This window comes from Scylla paramamosain, chromosome 21 (assembly GCF_035594125.1).
Source record: "Scylla paramamosain isolate STU-SP2022 chromosome 21, ASM3559412v1, whole genome shotgun sequence".
NCBI classification, from domain to species: Eukaryota; Metazoa; Arthropoda; class Malacostraca; order Decapoda; family Portunidae; genus Scylla; species Scylla paramamosain.
Window position 1 is genome coordinate 7,119,109 of NC_087171.1, and position 20,861 is coordinate 7,139,969.

General features: G+C 34.1%; 1 long non-coding RNA gene across 3 annotated transcripts in view; it reads right to left on the bottom strand.

The window, feature by feature from the left end:
* Positions 1 to 20,356, bottom strand: part of LOC135110924 (uncharacterized) — a 52,900-nt gene extending 32,544 nt beyond the window's left edge. For 2 of the 3 annotated variants that reach the window (XR_010273493.1, XR_010273494.1), the window contains exons 1-3: positions 20,121 to 20,353; positions 7,527 to 7,650; positions 1,682 to 1,789 (exon numbers count right to left, since the gene is read on the bottom strand). This is a non-coding gene — a long non-coding RNA (uncharacterized LOC135110924). Of the gene's footprint in view, positions 1 to 1,681; positions 1,790 to 7,526; positions 7,651 to 20,120 lie in introns of all 3 variants that reach the window. The other variant, XR_010273495.1, reaches the window with a different exon arrangement.
* Between the last annotated feature and the right edge of the window lie 505 nt (positions 20,357 to 20,861).

A 20,861-nucleotide genomic window follows, 5' to 3' on the forward strand; every position in this document is an offset into this window, starting at 1 on the left:
TTTCACCACGATGATACTGCAGTGTGTGACGATTTTCCGCTGCCTTTGGGGTGTCGGTGGCTTTCATGTAATCCCGCAACTTTTTCGTTTGGGATTTAATGTCATAAATAGTTGATAAGCCCATACCATATTCCGCCATTAGTTGCTGTCTGCTTTCACCTCTCTCTAATCGTCGACAAATGTCTACCTTCTGCTTTTTATTTTTTTTTTTTTTTTTTATGTAGGAAGGATACTGGCCAAGGGCAACAAAAATCTAATAAAAAAAAAATGCCCACTGAAATGCCAGTCCCTAAAAGGGTCAAAGCAGTGGTCAAAAATTGGTGGATAAGTGTCTTGAAACCTCCCTCTTGAAGGAATTCAAGTCATAGGAAGGTGGAAATACAGAAGCAGGCAAGGAATTCCAGAGTTTACCAGAGAAAGGGATGAATGATTGAGAATACTGGTTAACTCTTGCGTTAGAGAGGTGGACAGAATAGGAGTGAGAGAAAGATGAAAGTCTTGTGCAGCGAGGCCGCGGAAGGAGGGGAGGCATGCAGTTAGCAAGATCAGAAGAGCAGTTAGCATGAAAATAGCGGTAGAAGACAGCTAGAGATGCAACATTGCGGCGGTGAGAGAGAGGCTGAAGACAGTCAGTTAGAGGAGAGGAGTTGATGAGACGAAAAGCTTTTGATTCCAACCTGTCTAGAACAGCAGTATGAGTGGAACCCCCCCAGACATGTGTAAGCACAACACGCTTCCTCTTTTCTACAACTTTAGGCATGATGAAGGCGTCAGGTGATAAACAGTGCACACGCGGGACTGAGTCACTGAGTAAACACAGTGCAGTGGGCTGCGGGTGGCGCGAATCAGTGCGCTCTGGTGGCGAGGGGACAAAGTATGCCTCGTGTGGGAATTTTAATCGATTTTATGAGTACACATTGATTTTTTATTGATTTTAAGGCTCAGGGAAAAATATGCCGGATACTTGAAGCTGCTGGATACTTGAATGCCGGATGAGAGGGATTTTACTGTATATATATATATATATATATATATATATATATATATATATATATATATATATATATATATATATATATATATATATATATATTAGAGGGAATCTATGTAACCATAGATTTTCAGTTATTTTATGCAAAAATGATTCAGTAATCATATTTCCGATATTGTTTCCTTTAATGAAAAGATTAGATTCCGTTTGATTTGGTTAGATTACTATACATTCAGTTTAAGCAATCAGCCAAGCGAGATAGATTTGTAATTCATTTTTACTGTATGAAATTCGTAAGCCAATTAAAAATTTGAAAGCTCCTTTGTGGATTTTTGTCTTATTAATTTACAAAGCTACATGACTGATTGGATAAAATACAACTCCAATAACCTAAGCAGACCAAACTTAATCAAACATTTACAACTAAAAAGAAATAATAGCGAAAATATGATTATGGAATTGGTTATTAAAATCCCTGATTACTCAGATTCCCTGTAACACACACACACACACACACACACACACACACACACACACACACACACACACACACACACACACACACACACACACACACACACACACATCAGGTAGTGATTTTGCCACTCCGCTACAATGAACAAAACCGCCTTGGCACTACATGCACGAACCAGTTAAGCTGGACTATACACCACGTACAATAAACCATACCTTGGATTCAGAATACCACAGAACAGCAGGTTGCTTTGGCTTCAAATGATGCATTTCAACACTGGGCTGCGGTTCAGCATCCTGGCAACAATGCACAAGTGGTGTTGTCTAAAAGGAAGTGGGAAAGAAAAGAGAGGAAAATCATGTCGCATGAAACTATATAATAATGAAACACTTCATTTCTTCAAGAATGTTCTTCACACTCTCCACTCTCCAGCATGCCACACTTCTTATTGTATAACTGTATGTATGTCACATTTTTATTGTTAAATGTTCAGCTGATGTCCTGCGGCCAGCAAGATCTCCTCATTATAAAATAATGACAACAGTATTATAATAAAAGCACTATATATATATATATATATATATATATATATATATATATATATATATATATATATATATATATATATATATATATATATATATATATATATATATATATATATATATATATATATATATATATATATATATATATATTGAAATACGTGTGTCAAATTAATAATGGGAGTTGGGAGGTCCACATGATAACTGTTACTTAAAATTCTCCGGTAAATGCGAGAATGTGACGCCTCTAAGCACTGTAAGCCTGAGTATCACTCATGACGTGACACCTGTATTTAAAACTAATACACATGTTCAAATATCATACTACTGCTACAATAATAATCACAACACACACACACACACACACACACACACACACACACACGTTCGTGCCTGGACCCTTACCACAGTGACTGAACAGTCTAAGTGCAAGGCCCTAACACCTAACTACGTCAGATCAATCGGATGATCAGTGCGCCCAACCGACCGCTCTGAAAAAGGAATGAAGAAGCTGGTCCTGACACGTACTTGCCATTACATTATTCTTAATGTATTCTTGATGTAAGTGTTATTTACTAGTAATAAAATTATCAACTTGAGCTCGTTATGTTATATGTATTATATGCAAGCAACAATGTTTCAATCAACGTCAATAAACAGTTCGTAATTTTATTGCTTTAGGTAATCTTGACTTTTTATATAAAATCCCTCATTTACCTAGAGTCCATGCTTCTCTACTTTCTCTGAAAACACCAGAAAATAAAGAGACTATTCATGGCTCATGGGTTTACAAAAGACAGCTCATAAGCACGAAACTTTTCTCCCTTTCAGTCACATCCCCATTCTCTCTCTTCTTTTTTTTCTTCCGGCTCTAATCATTTAGATTCTAGAACCTCTTTTTTCTATAGATTGTTTTAATTGTATCAAGTAACTGTCTTTATTTTCATACACCCATGAATACACTTTCAAGAGATCTATTCATTACGCAGTTTATTCGAAAAATTCTTCTCCGAAATCCACATCAACACATCGAGAAAAAATATACAAAGTAAGATACAAAGAAAAACAAAAGCAAACAGGCTTTGAGATCCATCCTACAATGTTTGTGTAACTATCCTACAGTAGAAGCAACAGGATTGTAAAGCAGGAGGAGGAGGAGGAGGAGGAGAAGGAGGAGGAGGAGGAAAAGAAGAAAAAGAGGAGGAGAAGGAGGAGGAGGAGGAGGAGGAGGAGGAGGAGGAGGAAAAAGAGGGGAAAAGAGAAAGAAGAAGAAGAAGAAGAAGAAGAAGAAGAAGAAGAAGAAGAAGAAGAAGATGATGAAGATGAAGATGAAGAAGAACCAAAATTCAGTCCAATACAAGCAGTTCACCAATCAGCGGACGTTTTGCTGGGGTTTCGGGCGCTAGCACCAATCAACAGCCATCTTCCTGAGTCTGCTTCCCACCTAACTCCAAGCTGATTTTTGGCTGCGACTGACGATCCCAAACCTTCCTGAATACGAAAGTTGATATACCTACTGGCAAAAAATCTAGCCTCCAGGTTTACCCACCCCCAGTGATCCATTGGGCACAAGGATTTCAAGAGAAACACGCCACTGATGTCTGAGAATCGCACCGAGATTTCTACTGAGGAATACACAGACATGGAGTTTAACAGAGCAACATATGTAATGGAAGTAAGAGCCGCGCGGGCCAAAGAAAGGCGTCTGGCCGCACTGCGTCGCCTAAGTGGCAAGAAAACACACGCACGAGTAAGTACGAGTATAAACTATAGACTGTCTTACATCAGATGACCGTCTTGCATGTTTCTTTTTGAGAGAGAGAGAGTCTGTTAAGATGGACACTGGTTGAATGCTTGATTGGTTGATAGATACATATTCAGATAGATAGATTGATAGATTGATTGATGAATATATAGATAAATAGAAAGATAGACACTGATTGCTTGATTGATTGATTGATGGATGAATAGATAGATAGATAAGATTAAGATAAAGTAAGATGAGAAAAGATAGATAGATAGATAGATAGATAGACAGATAGATGCACAGATACCTAGACAGACAGATAGACTGATATACTGATTTATTGATAGAAAGATAAATAGATAGAGATAGATAGATATATAGAAATATAGATAGGTAGATAGAGAGAGAGACAAACAGATAGATAAAAAAAAAAGAGAACTAGATAAAGTAATTGACTTGCTGACTGTCTGAATGAATGAATGTACGAATAAGGAAATGAAGGCGTACATTAACAGAGTGAATCACTGGCTAACTGACTGACTGAGACACTGATAGACAAATTCAGCGACTGATTGAGATAGGTGATTCATCAACACACACAAGTTTATAAGAATACTCGTACATGTCTCACTCTTTTTTAACATTTCTTGCTGTCTGGTTGCCCCACAGAAAGTAATGACAGAGGGACGGAACACAGAGTCCTTGAAGGGGTCGGAACAAAATCAGTCCTTCAGATACAACGCACCCCAGACAAGTGACTCTGAAAACGAGGATGAACAACAGTCTGAAATTTCTAAGATTGACTGGGTAACGGAGTGGCTCGACAAGCACTGCTTCCTTGATGAGAAGGCCTGGGGCGCCGTCATGGCGGGCGTTGAGGCCACGCCAGAGGAGATGGAAAACCATCTCCAGGACAAACCCAACCCTCCTGTCGGTAACTTTAAATTGGATAGTAGCGAATACACTTCACTAGACAACACCTGCCCCAAGAAATTTCTCGCCGCCCTCACGCGCGTTAATCAGATGCAAAAATCACACGATGATATCCTGGCACAGCTGACCTTCCCCAACAAAATGGTGGTGCAGCATGTGACTTACATCGTCAAGGCCTTCCTGAGACGCATGTACTTTAGAATGAAGGGCAAGAGCCACAACAAACAGGAGGCCGTGATGCACAAGATGCACTACGCCATGCAGGGCATTGTGCATCGCTATTTCAAGAGGGGCATGGATAAGAAAGTCTACTTACACAAAGCAGCGGAGAGGGACGAGTTTGAAAACTGGAGTGATGATGAAGATGACGAGGAAGGACGAAGCGATGACGACGAGAAGGAAGAAGGAAGCGTCAATGAAACCCAAGGCGAAGAATCTGACGAAGTTCAGGAAAACGAACAGAAACGCTCAAATAATGAAGATGAAAACCAGAAAAGGAAGATGGAAATTCAAGAGATTAAGATGGTGAAGAGGTTTGTGAGCAGCGCTGTCACGCTTCACGCACAGGCCCCCGAGGCTCTGCTGAACACCGTGGAAGCGATTTACAGCGGCAAGGTGACGGTGGAGCACGTGCTCAAACACCCCCAAACTCTCACCCACCAGAATGACCGCGTGGAAGGGAGTGTGCCTGGGATGGAGGGCCAAGACGGTAACTCAAGCAACGAAGAAGACGACGAGGACGAGTATTACATCCCTGACGACAAATCATACGCCAGCCTGGAGTTCTCCGACAACGAGAGAATGCACTGCCACCTCTCAGACGTGGAAGATGATGAGTGTGAAACGGATGACGCTTCTTGGGATGAGGAGGATGACAGTGACGCTGATAGTGAGACCCGCTTGAGTCCCACTGAGTATCCCTCAGATGGCGAGGAGTCCAGCTCGAGTGAAGACGGTGACTGCGGTGGTGAAGGTGATGAGACTATAGCAAAGAAAAGCAAGACATCACCAGGACAGGAGGTGAACTTCAGGCTGCTTAACAGACTTGCCGGCGAATTCAGTAACGGTAGCGTAGAGGAGGGGGACGAGAAGGCGGCGTGGAGGCGAAGTCAGGATGTGAGCCGCACTCTGTGGATGCAGGAAATGGTCTCTGACTGCCCACTCAAAGATAGGATTTACAGTCAAGAATTCCACTGCTGCAGAGCTCCTTTGTTCCCCAAGGTCAATCTTTCAACACATTCCAGTCAAGACAAGGAAAAAGTTCTTCAACACTTTATGGAAAAGAATGTCAGCAGAAACATTCGCCGCTACGTCATGAAAACAGTTTGCCGAAGGAATTTCGCGATATTCAAGATGGTGTGGCGGCGTGCCAAGGGCCTCAAGCAGTTCCCAGGCTTGCGCCTGGCCACACAGGACACTGCAGCGTGGCAGTCTTTCAAGCGGCAGAAGGCCTACCTTAACGACTTCCTCATGACGGAGAAAGAGGCCCTTCTTTACAGTTTGTCGCGGAAGCACAAAGTGTCGTGTGAAGAAATCTTCCAAGCTCAGGCGACGGTAGAAATGCTTCGTAAGAAACGGCGACTCGCAGTCAAGATTATCAATTTCCTGGATCAGCTCCCCATCCGCCGCCTCGAGTACCTGAATGACCACGTCCTCGCAAAGGCACAGCGGGAAAATGGAGAGGAGCCGCTAAGTCACTCAGACATGACTTCCGTGTTGCTGTTTTTAGAGGCTGTGGCTACAGTGCAAGGACAGGAGTCGCTCTTTCCCTGCCACGGTCCTGTTTGCGAGAAGCTTCAAGGCTACGTGGAGAGCCTCGTTCACGGTATCGACGACGAATATAAGTTCTTTTGTAAGGAAAAGGAAAAGCGGGTCCGCCGCGAGGAGATCAAAGTAAAACTGAATAACATGAGCAAAAACACCTTGACAAAGTACTTGTCTGTCGCGAAAGAAACCTATCAGAGTTTGACGCGCAAGTTTCTGCAGCAGAAGCACAAATACCTCAAGAGACGCTTATCGGAGCACGAGCTTAACAGTCTGTTCCCCTTGTGCCCTAAAGATGACATAGGTCTGATGCACCTCCCTAAACACCAGAGGCTGCACCTGCTCACCCATCATAACAACAAACAACTCAAGCTCCGCCGTGATTACATTAACATGGTCAAGGAAAAGGCACGCCACACCAAGAGAGTTCTGGCCAAAATGAACAGGTTCTTGTCGCGGAGTTCGGCTCAAGACATAATTATGAAAGTTTATGACATTAAGATGCAGGAGAGGGAGTGGGCACAGAGGAGCATGGTGCTAGAAGATGAGGCAATAAGCTACTTGGAGGTGTCGCCGCAGGAGTACAAGGAGTCCACCAAGTACTCACTCGCAGGCCTCAGCTGGGACACCTGGAGTGACGACGAGCAAGACAATGATTCAGACTGGATGGATGAAGGCTCGGAGGAAGGTGAAGAGGAGATATGGAACGAAGAGCAGATCAAACGAAAGGCTGCGGAGGAAGGAGAAGCCAAGATAGAACCACTAACTGTACAGAAAATATTCCGTGAGCTGCATGTACAGTATTATCCTACAGGAAAATACATACTTAAAAATCAAAGGCATGTCCAGGAATCCCACCCAACTTCCTTCCACTTCGAACAAAAACCCTGGGAGACTCCAGTCCACCACACGATCCTGGATAAATTCGTAAAGTATCTTAGCAACAACAAATCACAGACTGGCAGGCCGTTAAAGATCAACTTTCAGAAAGAAATACATCGACTCTGGCACTACAAACCTAAAGGTTTCATCAAGACCATTCGATGCTACGAGAACCTCAGGAAAACTTACAACAAGGAGCAGAGGAGGACGCTGCGAGCATGGAGAGTCACGAAGGCTGACGAAGACCAGGAACACTTAAAGCATCATGAATTCAAAGTGTCCTCGGAGTGCGAAGGCGAGACTCAAGCAACACCTACGAAAGAAAAAGAGAATACCATTTCAATGAAAAGGAAATTCCAGATAAATGAAGACATTATTACTCCTGAATTTCAAGCTGCAGTGTTAAAGAAAATTAAACTAGATGACTATGAAGACGAAACAAAGGAAATGGATACTGGAAAAACAATGAAAAGGAAAATCACGGAGAGCGAACAAGTTACGCAGGTTAATAAAAAAATGAAGAATGGCGGAAAAGACAAAACTGTGAATACGGATTGTACCTCAACAGAAGACGGGGAACAAAAAAAGTCAGTGAAAAGGCGATTTCTGGAAGAATGGGATGTAACTGAACACCCAAAAGACAAGCTTAAGGAAGTTCAGAATAAAAAACAGAGGATTTGGCGAGAGGAGAAAGTCACGAATTGGGAAGTGAAAAAGTTTGAACGCAGTGAGGATACCGAAGGTTGAAGAGAATAACCATGTGTAAACTATAAACATAGAAATAGATTAAAAAAAAAAGATAAAAGATAAAAATAATATAAAAAAAATATCTAATATTAAGAAATAAGAAAAAATATGGACATGAAAAGAAAGAATGACAAGAAACAACAGAAAAATATATGATTTCATAGAAAATAGAGATAATGGAAAAATAAACAATGAAAATAACGTCTTGTTAAGTGGAAACAAATTGTCAAAACAATGGAAACTAAAACAGAAGTCAAAATACTAAAAATGGAGTCAAACACTAAAAAGTGACACAAAACACTAAAAAGAGTCAAATCACTTAAAATAAGAGTGAAAACAGTAAGAAAACGGGTAAACTTAAAAGAGAGAGAGAGAGAGAGAGAGAGAGAGAGAGAGAGAGAGAGAGAGAGAGAGAGAGAGAGAGAGAGAGAGAGAGAGAGAGAGAGAGAGAATCAGAACACTGAAAACAGGTGTCAGACAAATTTTGTCAGTGACAAAATCCTAAAAAAAAAGTGTCAAAACACTAAAAAAAGGATTTAACTATAAAACAAGAAATCAAAATCCTAAAAAAAGGAGACAAAACAATATAAAAAAAACAATTCAACTGTATAGCAAGAAATCAAAACACTAAGAAAAGGACTCAAAACATTAAAATTAGAAGACAGAACACAAAAACGATAAAATACTAAGCAACAGTCATAACAGTAAAGACCGAAGTTAAAACACTTGAAAAATGAAAAAAGTTTAACGAAAAAAGGATGTTACTTAAAACACTAAAAAAGCAATCCAAGCACTAAAAAGCGTTCAAAACAATAAAAAATTAAAAACTTAACAGATAGGCAAAACAATTAAAAAGGGATTCAAAACACAAAAAGGAGTAAAACACAAAAAATAGACCAAAACACTAAAAAAGGAGAGAAAATCCAGAAAAAAAGATATTAAAAACATCAAAAAAGAGAAAAAACACAAAACAAAAAGGTGTGAAAACGCTAAAAATAATCAACTCTAAAACAAGAAACCTAAACACTACAAAAGGAGTCAAAACACTAAAAACTAAAGCAAACCAAAAAAACACTAAAAACACTAAAAAGGAATCATGGCACTAAAAAAAAAATTAAAAAAAGAAAAAATGGAGTCAAACCACTAAAAAAAATCCAAAACACTAAAAAGAAAAAAACTGAGTCAAAACACTTAAGAAGAAAAAAAGAAAGCCAAAAAAAAAAAGGAAAAAATGGGGTCAAAAGACACACACACAAAAAAAAGATGGAGTCAAACAGTATAGGAAAAAATTCATGAAAATACCAAAAAACAACAAAATGGAGTCAAAACGCTAAAGAAAAAAGAAGAAAATGGAGTGAAAACACTAAAAAAAAATGTAGTGAAAACTAAAAAAATAGAAAAAAATATCAAAATACTAAATAGGGATTCAAAACACAACAAAAAGAATCAAAACGCTAAAAAAAAAAAAAAGGAATCAGAACACTAAAAAAGAAGGCAAAACTAAAATAAATAAACTACAAAGGAATGAATCATAGCACCAAAACAAAAAAAATCAAAACACTAAAAAAGAAAAAATTCGCTCAAAACACTTAAAAAGAAAAAAAAATTCAAAAACATTAAAAAGAAAAAAAAATGGGGTCAAAACACTAAAAAAAATAAATAAATAATAAACATTGCATCAAAACACTAAAAAAAAAAAACAAAATGGAATCAAAATACTATATATATATATATATATATATATATATATATATATATATATATATATATATATATATATATATATATATATATATATATATATATATATATATATATATATATATATATCAAAACACACAAAAAAAGATTCAAAAACATAAAAAAAGGAGTCAAAACACTAAAAAAAAGGATTTAAAAAAAATAAAAAAAAAACTCTACACAGGAGCCATAACACTAAAAACAAAAATACTCAATATATATATAAAAAAAAAAAATGGAGTCAAAACATTAAAAGAAATAAAGTCAAAACATTAAAAAAAAAGTCAAAATACTAAAAAAAAAATAAAAAAGTCAAAACATTAAAAAATGGAGTCAAAACACTAAAAGAAAAAAAAACGAGTGAAAACACTAAAAAATGGAGTCAAAACACTAAAAATTATAATTTATAACAATATGAAAACACTAAAACAAGATCCAAAACACTAAAAAAGGAGTCAAAACAATAAAAAGGATGTCAAAACACTAAAACGAGGTGTCAAAACACTAAATAATTACAAAACACTACAAAAAAGTAGAGGAAACACTAGAAAAAAGCCAAAATACAAAATAAGGAATAAAAACACTAAAAAAGCTTTTAAAACACTAAAAATTAATTAAAACTAAAAAAAAGAGAAAAAACATGAAAAAAGAAATCAAAACACTAAAAACAGACAAATCACGGAAAAAGGAGTCAAAACACTAAAAAAAGCATCAATGCAAAATCAAAACACTAAAAGAAAGAAGGGATGGATTCAAAACACCTAAAAAAAAAAAAAAATAAGTTAATACAGTCAAACCACGAAACAACAAAAAAAAAGGAGTAAAAAGTTTTTTAAAAATCCAAAACACTAAAAACGAAAAAAAAAAAAATATCAAAACACGTAAAATAAAAAAAAAAACCGGATTTAAAACAATAAAAAAATGAAAAAAAAAATGAGTCAAACAATAAAAAGAAGTTACTTAAAACAGTCCAAGCACTAAAAAAGCAGTCAAAACAATAAAAAAAAGTAAAAACTAAAACAGATAAGCAGAACAATAAAAAAGGGATTCAAAACAGAAAAATTAGTAAAAACACTAAAACAACAATCAAAACACTAAAACAGGAGTGAAAATACAAAAAAAAAATATCAAAAAAGGAGACAAAATATTACAAAAAAGGTGTCAAAACACTAATAAAAAAGGAGTCAAAACACAAAAAAAAAACAATAATGGAGCCAAACACTAAAAAAAATGGAATCAAAACACTAAAAAAGCCGAGTCAAAACACTACAAAGGGAGTCAAAACACTTAAAAGGGAGTCAAAACATTACAAAAGGAGTCAAAACACAAAGGAAGAAGACAAAAACAAAAAAAACTAAAAACACTACAAAGGAGTCATAGCACTAAAGAAGAAAAAATGGAGTCAAAACACTGAAAGTCGACTCAAAAAATAAAAAGAGAAAAGAAAATGAAAAAAATGGAGTCAAAACACTAAATGAGGAAAAATATCAAAGCACTAAAAATCAATTCAAAACAATCAAAAAGGAGTCAAAACAATAAAATTGGATTCAAAACACTAAAAATTATTCAAAACAATAGAAAAGGAGACAAAACATTAAAAAAAATTTTCAAAACACTAAAAAGGAATCAAAATACTAAAAAAGGAGTCAAACCAATAAAAAAAAAACGTCAAAACACTAAAAATAAGTCAGAACACTAAAAATATTCTTAATACGAAAAATGAATCAAAACAATAAAAAAGTCAAAACAATAAAAATGGAATCAAATCCCTTAAAAAATTGACACAAAACACACTAAAGACACAAAAAAGTGACGCAAAACACTAAAGAGTCAAATCACTAAAAATAAGAGCGAAAACAGTAAAAACCGCGTAAACACAAAAAAAAATTAAAACACTGTAAACAAGTGTCAGACAAATTTTGTCAGGGACAAAATCCTAAAAAAAAAGGTGTCAAAATACTAAAAAAAAAATAAATAAAATAAATATAATAATAATAATAATAATAATAATAATAATAATAATAATAATAATAATAATAATAATAATAATAAACTGTAAAACAAGAAATTAAAATACTAAAAGAAAAAGAAATGTAGTAAAAAATGAGTCAGAACATTATAAAAGAAAATACGGGCTCAAAACACTATATCAAGAATAAATTCAAAACATAAAAAGAGACTTAAATGAAAAGAATAAGGTCAAATAATTGAAAAAAAAAAAGAAAGATAAAATACTAAAGAGGAAGACAAAATAGTTCAAAAGGAATATTCAAAACACTAAAAAAACAAGAAAGAAAAAACACTAAAGAAAAAGAAAAAATACTCAAAACACTAAAAATATAAAAATGGTGTGAAAGCATAAAAAAATGAGTAATACAATAAAAGAAAAAAAAGGAGTTGAAAATTAAAAGAAAAAAGTAAAAACACTCAAAAAGAAAAAAAATAATAAAAATCTTGAAAATATTCAAAACAAAAAAAATACAGAAAAAGTCAAAACACAAAAAGGAAAAATAGTCAAAGCACTAAAAAAAAAACGAAAAAAAAATCTAGAAAGAGAGAAAAAATTTAAACACTCAATAAAGAATTCACAACTACTAAATTCACAACACTAAAAACGAAAAAATGAAAAAATGGAGTCAAAACACTGAAAAGAAAGCAGGAAATTGAATTAAAGCAATAAAAAGGAAAAAAATAAATAAAACAATGAAAAAAGCAAGATGGAATCAAAACAATAAAAAACATAAGTCAAAACAATAAAAAAAAAGTTAAAACACTAAAAAAAAGAAAAACATGGAGTCATAACACTAAAATGTAAAAAAAAAATAATCATAGTAATAAAAAAATGAAAAATAACTCAAACCAATTAAAAAATGGAGTCAGAACATTAAAAAAAAAAAAAGAAAGCAAGTCAGAACACTCATAAAATAATATTGAGCCGAACATTAAAAATTGAAAGAACGGAGTCAAAACAGTAAGAAAAGAAAACAAGTCAAAACATTAAAAAGAACTAAAACACTAAAATAATGGATTCAAACCTGTAAAAACAATGACAAAATATTCATAGAAAAAAAATATAAAAAAGGAGCCAAACACTAAAAAATCAAGACAGAACACTAAAAAAGACAAAAAAAGGCAAAATACTAAAAAATCAAAATAGGGGCAAAAAGAAAAAGAACTAAAAAAAAATGAAAAAAGTCAAAACACTAAAAAAAAGACTCAAAACAATAAAGCACGCATTAGCACACAAAAAAAATAAATAAAACACTAAACAAGAGTCAAAAATTAGTCAAAACATTAGAAAAACAAGAGAAAAAGCACTAAAAAAAAAAAAAGAAAGAAATGGCGTCAAAATACTTAAAAAAAAAAAAAGAAAAATGAAGTCAAAACAAACTAAAAACATACAAAAAAATGGAGTAAAAACAAAAACTTGTCAAAATACTAAAAAAAAAGGAACAAAATAGTCAAAATAATAAAAGAATTAAACAATAGTGAAAACAATAAAAAAGAAAAAAGTGATAAAACAATAAGTCAAAACAATAGAAAAACGTAAATGGAGAAAAAAAAACACTAAAAAGAATAAAAAAATGTGGTAAAAAAAATAAAAAAAAAGAATGGCATCAAAACAATTAAAAAATTAAAGATCAGAACACAAAAAAAGCGAAAATATAAAAAAGGGGAAAATGGAGGCAAAACACCAAAAAAAGGAAAATAATAAGTCAAAACAATAAAAAAGTAAAAACAATAAAAAAAAAGTTGCAACATTGAAAAAAAAAATCAAAACACTAAAAAAAAAAAATGGAAAATGGAGTCAAAATACTAAAACTGAAAAAAAAAGTCAAACCCTTAAAAACACAAAAATCTGCAGTCAAAGCACTTTAAATGAAAACCACGTAGTCAAAACGCTAAAAAAATTAAGTCAAAACACTAAAGAAAAAAAAAAAAAAAAACAAACAAAGTAAAAACACTAAAGAAAACATGGAGTTATAACGATGGGAAACAAAAATCAATTCGTCAGAACACTAGCAAATCGAGTCCAAACACTAAAAAATGGAATAAAAACACTAAAGAAATAAGAATGAGTTAGCACATTAAAAAAAAAAGTCGAAATAGTAAATAAAGGAATCAAAATACAAAAATACGGAGTCAAAGCAAGAAAAAAGAAAAAAAAGGACTCAAATTACTAAAAAAGAAAACAATTCGAAACACTAGAAAAGAAAAAGAAAAAGAAAAAAAGGAGAAAAAAGGAGTCATGAACCTAAAAAAAAACTATAGTAAAATATGAAAAAAATGTCAAAAAACCTAAAAAAAATCAAAACAATAAGCACCCAAAATCGCTAGAAAGGAGAACTCTAGACACTAAAAAGCAGCTTCAAAACGAGAGAGAGAGAGAGAGAGAGAGAGAGAGAGAGAGAGAGAGAGAGAGAGAGAGAGAGAGAGAGAGAGAGAGAGAGAGAGAGAGAGAGAGAGAGAGTTCCAAAGAATGAAAAAGAATTACCAAACATTATGGCCAAAAATAAGAACAAATCTTATATAACGTGCATCATGAGATATTGATTAAAATATAATGATTGTTATGATTGTCAACTATAATGAAATGCCATGAGTGTATGTGTCCTTCTCTTAATACGCTTCTAGTATTAATGTAACTTTGATTTTTATTTATCTTTTTTATATCACTTATTCACTTATTTACTCACTTATTTACGTACTACCTTATTTATATCAATTTTTTTCTCTAACATATTCACGTATATATATATATATATATATATATATATATATATATATATATATATATATATATATATATATATATATATATATATATATATATATATATATATATATATATATATATATATATATATATATATATATATATATATATATATATATATATATTAACCCTTAAGTGATTTTTTTTTTTTTTTTTTTTTTTGCTGGCCAGTGTCCTCATCACAAAACATGGTCAAAATAAGAGAGGCGTAGATGTTGGTGATTCCCTTCCTTCTAATAAATGGTCGACAAGAAACACTAAGTATACAAATAAGACTAACGCATCACAGAGCAATAACTAAACATGACTAATAAAACTTGACACAAGACTAGAAGTGTGTGTGTGTGTGTGTGTGTGTGTGTGTGTGTGTGTGTGTGTGTGTGTGTGTGTGTGTGACTGACTGACTGACTGACTGACTGACTGACTGACTGAATGTATACTTAATTACGCACATTTTTCAGTTAGTTATTAGGTCTTTTTTTTTTTGGTACCATGTACTCCTTCCACGTTAAAACAACAACAACAACAACAACAACAACAACAACAACAACAACAACAACAGACACACAGACAAACAGACAAACAGACATGGTGGAACCAAAGGCATTTCGTCTTATCAACTCCCCCCCTCTAACTGACTGTCTTATGCCTCTCTCTTATCGCCGCAATGTTGCATCTCTTGCTATCTTCTACCGCAACTTTGCTAACTCCTCCCGCGGTCTCGCTGCACACAACTTTCTACTTTCCCTCTTCCATATTCTGTTCACCTCTCTAATGCAAGAGTTAACCAGTATTTTCAATCATTCATCTTTTTTTTTTTTTTACTCAAACTCCCTGCCTGCTTCTGTATTTTTTCATGCCTATGATTTGAACTCTTTCAAGAGGGATGTTTCAAGATTTCATATTTAGGGATTAGCACCCCAGTTTGGTCCCTTTTTTATTATATTTTGCTTCCTTTGGCCAGCACCTCTCTTACATAAAAATAATATATCAGATGCAGCAACATCAACAGCAACAACAACAACAACAACAACAACAACAACCACTGCAGTGCCCAGGAGAGTTTATCATTACCACACCACATATTTCATAATTATGCTGTTGCTCCCTCTACTGATAACAGACAATGAGCAGAAGTACATCCGGATAACAAAATGACTGTACTAGGTTGCTGCTAATGGTGCTCTTGTACAATTATAGGAGTGCACTTAGAATGAACTGATAGTAGATATGGAAGGCAGACGGATGTAGATTTGTCAAGAGGTGTGGTGAAGTTAAGCAAGCCTCGGAGAGATCTGGTCTCATGTGACAGTGTGGCAGACTCAGTACACTGAACTCAGGTTTTTGTATCACACTGAGCAGTGTTTCCCGAACTCCTCAGCTTGTTAGCAGCCAATTCAACACGCCATATTAAGCGTGATAGCCCTTTCACAAAATGTTGTTAGTATCCCTTATCACGTGTACAATACTGGACACGTGATAAGGGTTGCTGGTGACTGTGTCTGCTAAGGCAAACATGTCTAAGTACGAGTACTCTTAGCTTGCCACACACTTTGATACATATTGTCTTTTCTGGTACAATATACTTTTAATGCTTACTGTTATTAGATTTAACTTTATTTCTTGATTATATTAGGTTTATTTTACAACTTTACATAGTAAGTTAACATTGATCGCAATGTTTTCTTGATTTCCGGATTTTTTTTCTTTTCTTTGTCACACCTCCATTGCCCCACGAAAAAAATTTTGTATTACCCCCCAGTGGGTAATGAAGGAGCTGATGCTTCTTCCGTATTCGCTTCTAATACCTAATTCCTACGGAAATGGTTCGATTCAAGAATGCGATGTTTCTCTCCCCAAATGAGTTTTTTTTTTTTTTCAGTATGTTTGTGCGACTTGCCCATGTGACTTACAAACACACACACACACACACACACACACACACACACACACACACACACACACACACACACACACACCTCTAAGCAGTAATCATAAACTCTCGCTCGCAGCCTCCTCGTTATTCCAAAACCTCTCGTTCCTCGACCTGAATTAAAGCTGTATTGCTGATGGTAAGAAAAAATATAGATAATTTTCCCAAAGTCTTGTAATGATTTTTTCACATCTTCGAGACAAAGCACAGCGTATTAATTTATTATTTTATCTTATTTTCATTTTATTTTATTATTTATTTATTTTCATTTATTTTCTTATTTATTCATTTAATTTTTTTTTATTTATTTATTTTTATTTTTAGTTATTTATATTTTTATTTTTACTTTTTTTTTTTGCGGAAAAGCTTTCATTACTTTTTTTCTGTTTAACATTTTTTTTTCGTGTAAGGACACACACACACACACACACACACACACACACACAACATGATAACATCATGATAACACCTTGATAAGAGGCTCACCAACATCACACTTTAAGTTGCTTCATACATACTTTCGAACACTCAAGAAGCCAGGTGTCTCTATCCAAGACTCACACGATACATTTGCTACATACTCACCTCCTCAAACTGAGAATATTGGATCACTGTTCCTCAACAACACACGAAAGAGTGAACTCAGATACACAATGCACATCATCCTCAGTTCAAGCTAAATCGGTGAGGCCATCGCCCAACTGAACCTACTCCACAGTCCAAATCTTGTGAAGCACCAACTGCAGCGGTTCGGTACTAAGGCCGGTATTCAGAAACACTGCTTTCTCACCACGACTGTTTTCAAAAGGCCACAGAGATGATAAGCCGGGTTCTCAAAAGTGTTTCTCCTGTAGTAAAATTTTTTTTAATATGTCACTAGAACCGTAAAAATACCTTCAAAAATATGTGCAATTTCAACTAGAGCCTTTGGAAAGTAGTGGAGGTGTGACGTGTTTCAGAATATGTTCCTGACTCCTGAATCCTCAAACAATTAAAAGCAATTCAAAAATAAATGAAAAATTACAAGAAATTACAAAAAATAAATAAATAAATAAATAAATAAAAAATAAAATAATAAATATACTAAATAGAATATGAAAAAAAAAAAAACTAACCTAATACCCACGCTTGGGTGATGGCCAAAAAAAACGAAGAAAAAAAAACCTCCGAGGTGCCTCCCAGCAGTCCGCCACAACACCAGCACAGTCCCCGCTGGCTCTCAATCAGGCCATGAACACATAGCTACACATTCCAGCAATACTTAACTTTCTCAATTGACGATTTTAAAATACATGATCACATCTTGATATCTACATTTTTTTTTTTCTTTATTCAACTGACTCGTTATATTAATTTCCCCATCGTTTGTTTACATCCAAATCACTCATCATTTCGTTTTCACATTTATTTAATCTTATTTTCATGCTCTACGTATCAAGAGTTTTTTGTAAAAATATGTCAATTTTCAGTTACTGGGTGAGTGTATTTATGAGTAAACCGTAAATCACTATTAACAGCATCAACAACAACAACAACAACAACAAATAATAATAATAATAATAATAATAATAATAATAATAATAATAATAATAATAATAATAATAATAGTAATAGTAATAATAATAGTAATAATAATAATAATGATAATAATAATAATAGCAATAATAATAATAATAATAATAATAATAATAATAATAATAATAATAATGATAATAATAATAATAATAATAATAATAATAATAATAATAATAATAATAACAATGGAATATCTTTTATAAACAAAAATAATATGGGTAAGTTTATGGCTCTCTCTCTCTCTCTCTCTCTCTCTCTCTCTCTCTCTCTCTCTCTCTCTCTCTCTTCAAGTGCTGCCAGCAAACCATGTAATAACCCGAGTCACAACTACGATATACTGTGAATTCTGGGGATCCTAAATACCTAAACTACTAACCAACCGAAAAAAAAAACAAGCAAACATGAAGCAACCTTTCAAACAGTGTGACAACAAAAACAAACGTCAACAACACTCACTCTTTCCGTCATTTACTCACGCTTGTTTGGTGTTTGTTTGACACGTTCGAGCTTCAATAACTTTTGGTGGTTATGTAAGCTGAGGAATGGAGGATCATCGTTGAGCTCATCTGTTACCCATTGTTGTCCATCTCGTTAAGTGACGTCAAAACGCTTATTACAGTAATCCCTCGACTATCGCTGGTGTTACGTTCCAAAACCCCCCGCGATAGGTGAAAATCCGCGAAGTAGAAACAGTACTGTGCTTTTTTTTTATTAGTTTTATATTTATAGTTTTATATTTATAGTTTTATATTTATAAACTCTCCCCACACTCTTATAAACCTCTTCTACACTCAAACATTTTTTCAAACTCAAACTTACTTTTAGACACATTCATACGTATTAAAAAAATGTAAATAAATAAATAAATTCGGTACACTCACCTCTGAAGATACTACAACTTGATTGATGATGATGATGATGATGATGATAATGATTAGCTGTGCAGTACAGAACAATGCAGGTGATGACGATACAAAGAAGATTACGGCCGACAGCCCGACACACTCAGGCGGCGCAAGGCAAGCTTTTGTTTACGTCTAGGAAAACTGATCGTACCGCACATTGCCTACCCATAATTTTACACCGTCTTCGTCCATCCATCCCTTTTCGTGAAAAAGTAAAAAAGCACCAGGTGAGAATTTTATTTTAGGTTTAGTTTTGCGCTTGAAGATGAAAAGGGTATTCCATTCATTGTAATGGTATATCACCGTCTCAGCTGTCTGATGCTCACTGACAAACTTCACCACTGATAGTTCGGGTGTCGGTTTATACCACCGATATGAGTAAAAACCATTAAACTCAAACCGAAATTTGGGGATCGTCGTATCTGAAAGTCGTCTTATCCGCCGTAATATACGGTAAGTTGAATTAAGCTTCATATCTATCAATTACAATAGTGTATTTTCTTATTAATTTACTATTTTTTAGGCTAGAAAATCCTAATTTTACCACAAGTAATTTAAATTTACAAATGTGTAAATACGCATCCGGCCGCAGAAAGGTATATTTCATACAAGGACTGCCACGTGTAAGCCTGGTCGCTTCTTGCAGCTTCCCTTATTTCTTATGTTCTTATATATATATATATATATATATATATATATATATATATATATATATATATATATATATATATATATATATATATATATATATATATATATATATATATATATATATATATATATATATATTATATATTAGCCAAAAAAATCCACGATGTACTGAGAGCGCGATAGGTGAACCTGCGCCAGTCCAGGGATTAATGTATATTCTCCAACCTATGACGCCCTAGGACACCACACCACATGATGAATGGTGTCACAATAATTTTACTTTTTCTTTCAGTATTTTTTTTTCTTTTTTTTTAGAATCACGAGTATGACACTCAAGCAGGCCCCTTTTTTTTTTTACTTCACTGCCATATTGTTCGATAAATCTATCAAATATATTGGACGAATAGTAAATCCTATGAGTGTAAATATATACGTGTCCATAGTTAGCTACTTACCTTTCTGCGGGGGAAAAAATAATCGGTGCCCAGCCTGGACCATGTTAGGATACTACCACATCCGCGAGGCCACTGAACCCGACTGGCTCGGACTGAGGCTTCTGTTCTGAAGCGTTTTCCTGTTTCACCACGATCATTTTCGATGGCCACAGGTTCCCAAGAGTGTTCGTCCTATTAATAATGTAGAAATCTTATTCATCTGTAATTGGAACAGCAAAAACACCCTTAAAAATCTAGTGTAGCTTCAACTAGAGCCTTTTGAAAGCAGTGAAGAAGCGGCGCAGAAGTATCCTGACTGTCGCCAGTTTCTTCAATACTCAGTGTTGTAACTTTCAAAATGAAGTATGAAAGTGAGTCCATGATAATATATATATATATATATATATATATATATATATATATATATATATATATATATATATATATATATATATATATATATATATATATATATATGAGAGTATGTACATGTTTTCGGTATGTATACGGAAAGGAATGTGTCGTATAAATAAAAAATAAATCATGTTTGTTCTGACGACTGACGATGGAATAGCGCGAAGCGATGCTACTACTGTAGATGCTTCCGCCCATAACAACTTTTCGCATACACTTCGCATATACTCCTTTACATTATTTATCACATTTTCATGCATGCAATCAAGCTGTGTAATCCAACCTACGAGTGTCGGAAAGTTTTAACAAATAAATAGCTTTATAGTGCGGGAAAGGTGAAATTCCTTA